Source organism: Sphaeramia orbicularis, unplaced genomic scaffold (assembly GCF_902148855.1).
Source record: "Sphaeramia orbicularis unplaced genomic scaffold, fSphaOr1.1, whole genome shotgun sequence".
In the NCBI taxonomy this organism is placed as follows: domain Eukaryota; kingdom Metazoa; phylum Chordata; class Actinopteri; order Kurtiformes; family Apogonidae; genus Sphaeramia; species Sphaeramia orbicularis.
In genome coordinates, this window is record NW_021941703.1 from 1,135 (window position 1) to 6,293 (window position 5,159).

At 46.4% G+C, this 5,159-nt stretch overlaps 1 pseudogene; it reads right to left on the reverse strand.

Annotated features, from left to right (window-relative positions):
• Positions 1 to 1,071: 1,071 nt before the first annotated feature.
• On the reverse strand, positions 1,072 to 2,927 carry LOC115416841 (intermediate filament family orphan 1 pseudogene; annotated as a pseudogene).
• Between the last annotated feature and the right edge of the window lie 2,232 nt (positions 2,928 to 5,159).

A 5,159-nucleotide genomic window follows, 5' to 3' on the forward strand; every position in this document is an offset into this window, starting at 1 on the left:
TTCTAAAACTGAACTCCACAGCCTCTAGAACAGCAGGTTCTCACACAGAACTTCTAAAACTGAAGCTCCACAGCCTCTAGAACAGCAGGTTCTCACATAGAACTTCTAAACTGAAGCTCCACAGCTGACGTCAGGTTCTTCAGTGTGTCTGTGGTTCATGTCACACATGTTCACACATATGTGAGTTTTTCAAACACACACACTTTCACCTCCTCTGGAATCGACTGCAGGTTTGTGTGTGGCATCGTTTCAGTCCAACTGAAGCTGAACGGCTGAAGGAAACTCCAGTTGATGAAAACAGGACAAAGGCTTTGGATCAGAACCCATTCTACAACACTGACCCGTTGACACCCTGGTCATGTCCTCAGATGTGTTCAGGTTCATCTGGTTTATTCAGTTCAGTTTCATCTGAACAGGTGGAAAAAAAGTAAATCACAGAAAACAGACACGACAGGAACAGGAAGTCTACGTACAAACGAACTCTGAAATCCATCCAATAATGAAGTGAAACGTCTAAACCTGGGTTTATGGATTATCCTATTTCTGAAGGGACAGTGAACGCATCACACCTGGTTATTACAATTATCTGATCAATGATGATGTTCCATAATCTGGTTCGGATTTGGAATCGGGTTTCTACCACCAACTTGATACTGAATCTGATTTTGAAAGATTCTGGTTCTGATACTGATTCTTGTCTTTAATCTGGTTCTGAATCAGATTTTTGATCCATTTTGATTTAGGTTCTGATTTTGGGTGTGATTCTGATTTTGATTCCCAATCTAATTTCGGCTCAGTTCTGGTTCTGAATATGACTCTGGTTCTGGTTCTGGTCCTGGTTCTGAATATGGTTCTGGTTCTGAATATGACTCTGGTTCTGGTCCTGGTTCTGTCTCTGGTTCTGGTCCTGGTTCTGAATATGGTTCTGGTTCTGAATATGACTCTGGTTCTGGTCCTGGTTCTGACTCTGGTTCTGGCCCTGGTTCTGAATATGGTTCTGGTTCTGAATATGACTCTGGTTCTGGTCCTGGTTCTGACTCTGGTTCTGGTTGGGTCCACCTGCAGCGGGCCTCACCTCCTCTTGTACGCGTCCCTCTCTCTCTTCACCTTGGACAGGACGTTGTACAAGGCCCGGATCTCTGGGGTGATGGTGTCGATCTGGACCCCGACCCCGTCCGGGGGGGTCCACGGGCCCCTCCCGGGCCCGGTGACACACGACTCCCTGCCGGTGCTGAAGCGCCGAGCGTGGCTGAAGGACCAGATGGTCCCAGGAGGAAGCGGGGGGGTGGGGGAGGCATGTTGTCGTTGTGCGCCCCCCCGTACTGGTCATTGACGTTGGTTCTGAACGGGTCAGGGGGGGTCAGAACCGGGCTGGTGGTCAGGTTGGAGTTGGAGTCGGTGGAGACGGCGACTGGGTTCAGGTACCGGTTGTCATACAGAGGAGGGGGGGGTTCAGGGGGAGGACAGGAGGCCTCCGGGGGGTGGCGGCGGCGTTGTGGATGAGCCCCATGAACCCGGTCTGGACCCCGTGTCTTTGGTGTTTGTCCTGTGGTGCCCCCCCCCCTCGGTGCCCCCCCCCAGGGCCTGCTGCAGCTGCTTCTCCAACACCTGTTCCTGCGCTCCAGCTCGTGCACTTTGGCCAAAAAGCAGCGGAAGCGCAGGTTGAGCGTCTTCAACACGCTGATGTTGGAGCCCAGGTCGTTACGCAGCGCCGTGGCCACGGGGGGGGCGCGATGCAGGGGGGGGGGTCAGGTGCAGGTAGGCCAGGCCCGACGGGGGGAGCGAGCCCGGGTCCGGCCCGTCCGGTCCCGACCCCCCACGTCCCCCAGGAAGTAGCCCGGCTCCGGGACGGACTCGGCGTAGACCCCCCCTGGTGGAGCTGTGGGGGGGGCAGGAAGCTGCTCTCCCCCAGGACCGGATTCATGCTGGAGTAGGAGAATCTGAAATGCTCGAAATCCGGCATGAACTCAGACTGGGTTCGTTCGGATCCGCAGGTGAATCAGGATGAGGACCCAGGTCCAGGTCCAGGTCGGGGGCTCTGGTGGGCACCGGGGACCAGAGGGACGAACGAAGACCTGAAAGAAGGACCATAAACCCGGATCAATATCTGAGCAATCTTTTTTTTTTTTTTTAATATTTATTTATTTAGTGTTACACAAAGTACAAGAAGGACCGGACAGGTCCAGTGGAATCTGAATGTAAGAACCCAACATCAGCCTGGGCACAAGACACACAAACAAAAACAATACGTCAAACTGCACAAAGTTCACCACTGCTCCATAAATCAGTGGTTTTGATCCCTTTTTTATTTTTAGAGTACTGAATATTTGAAATCTAAAGGGTAAGCTCAGTTTTAAAAATTAAAAAGGAAGGTTTGAGAATTTGGATGAGTGAATGTGGTATTTGGCCAAAATTAGAATTAGACTGATTGTGTAATATTGATCTGATTTGTTCGCAGGATGTGAGAAAATACCAAACAATATTTTGAATAAGTAAAAAAAATCAGAAACAATATTCTGATGAATAAAAAAACAGACACCTGGCCAGAAAACATTTGAGAAGGGACAGGAACCAAAGCAGATGAGCAGCCAGAACTGATGTCCTGTTTATGTCTTTGTAGGAACATTTTGCACGGATAGAAACGACGAATTACAATATCTGATTAATCGATCATCAGTCCAAGGTGACCGATGACGTCACGGTTTGGTGTCGCACTAATAAAACCCACTTTCAGCCCGTCCATTTCTTTCCTGTCGGTGAACACACACTACTCACCGCTGATGTGAGGAGCGGACAGCAGCTTTGTCCCAGATCCCGCTGTGGAACGGCTCGGCTCGGCTCGGCCCGGTGCAGACGGGGTTCGGGGCCGGTACCAGTGCAGATAAACACCGGACACTGCGGCTGTTTGCGCCGTAAAACCCGGATGAGACGAGCAGCGTCTGGTACCGTAAACCGGAGCACAGGCGCACAACACAGTGAACCGGAACCGGAAGTAGACCGGATGTTACATGTAGACAGATTCTAGCTGTTAACAGACAATAATAAATGAAAAAGCCGCAAGCGGCATCTAAAGGGCCTCGCCACGGGCACGTCCAGTAGAAGTATGTCCATCGTTCAGCAGGTGGCGCTCTAGCACCAAATTTCAATGTCTTCTGATGAATGGGTGTAGGCCTGGGAGATCGACAACTGATTCAAATTTGAGGCAAATCTTTGTTTGTATGTCCGAACTAAAGAAAGTTTTGTATAAGTAAATCTGTAGGGGGCGCTATGCAGCTAAAAATAAATTTCTACCATTGAATGGGTGTAGGTTTGCGAGATGTACCACTGAGTCAAATTTGAGCTAAATCAGTGTTCGTATGTCCGAATTAATGCAATTTTCGTGAAGGTAATTATTAGGGGGCGCTAATGAGCCAAGTGGCAATTTCTTTGATAAATGGGTGTAGGCCTGGAGACTGAACACTGATTCAAATTTGAGCCAAATTGGTATTCGTATGTCTAACGTGAAGTAATTTTCGTAAAGGTAAAATTGTAGGGGGCGCTATGGCACCGAATTTCAAATATTTCTGATAAATGGGTGTAGGCCTGGGAGATACGTCTGAGTCAAATTTGAGCCAAATCGGTGTTTGTATGTCCGAACTGAAGAAATTTTAATAAAAAAATATAAAAATTTTTGTAGGGGGCGCTGTAGTGCAAAATTTCAGTTTCTTTTGACAAATAGGTGTAGGCCTGGAGACAGATGTCTGAGTCAAATTTCAGCCAAATCGGTGTTCGTATGTCTGAGCTGAAGCAATTTTTGTAATGGTAAATTCACGAAGAAACTTTGCAAAGTTTGCGACGTCGTCACACAAAAACGGTGACACCTATCCAAAAAATTCGGCTAACTTTTGATGCCCCCGCTTCTCTAGATAGTGTACACTGATTTTGAGCTCATTCAGCCAAACAGCCAAGGAGATAGTTAAAATACGACGTCAGCGAAAACGCTGACTCAGCATTTTGTGAATGGAAATTCACAAAATTTGAATTTTGTGAATTCATTCAATTCAATTCATTTTGGAAAGTTCAATCCAATATGGCCGACTAAGGGTTGGTTTTGGGGCGTGGCCATAGTAATATTTTTTGTTTGTCTCCTCATGATGAATCTGTGTACCGATTTTCGTGGCTCTACAACAAACTTTACGTTGGATGTGCTCCCATCGGCGTAATGCATTTCCACTTTTCAAGGGGGCGCTGCGGCAACATTTCTTTACCGACATCTACGAACCTATATGTAAATTAATTTCTCGCACTTCTGAATTTTGTGCAAAATTTGGTGAGTTTTCGTAAATGTTCAGGGGTCAAATTTGAGCTCAAGAGCAGGAGAAGAACAATAAATAAAAAATAAAGAAAGAATTAAAGCCGCAAGCGGCATCTAAAGGCCCTCACCAAGGCCACGTCCAGTAGAAGTATGGCCATCGTTCAGCAGGTGGCGCTCTAGCACCAAATTTCAATGTCTTCTGATGAATGGCTGTAGGCCTGGGAGATTGACAATTGACTCAAATTTGAGACAAATCAGTGTTCGTATGTCCGAACTGAACAAATTTTTGTAAAATAAATCTGTAGGGGGCGTTATGGAGCCAAAATTCAATTTGTTCCATTGAATGGGTGTAGGCCTGCGAGATGTACCACTGAGTCAAATTTGAGCCAAATTGGTATTTGTATGTCTGAAGTAAAGTAATTTTCGTAAAGGTAAAATTGTAGGGGGCGCTATAGCGCCAAATTACAATTTTTTCTGATATATGGGTGTAGGCCTGAGAGATCGACATCTGAGTCAAATTTGAGCCAAATTGGTGTTCGTATGTCCAAACTGAAGCAATGTTACTAAAAAAAATAAAAAAAAAAACTTGTAGGGGGCGCTGTATTGCGAAATTTCAGTTTCTTTTGACAAATAGGTGTAGGCCTGGGAGACAGATGTCTGAGTCAAATGTGAGCCAAATTGGTGTTCGTATCTCCGAACTGATGTCATTTTTTAAAATGTACACTTGTAGGAGGCGCTATAGTGCGAAATTTCAATTTTTTTATAAAATGGGTGTAGGTCTTGGAGTGGACGTCTGAGTCAAATTTGAGCCAAATCGGTGTTTGTATGTCTGAGCTGAAGCAATTTTTGTAATGGTAAATTCGCG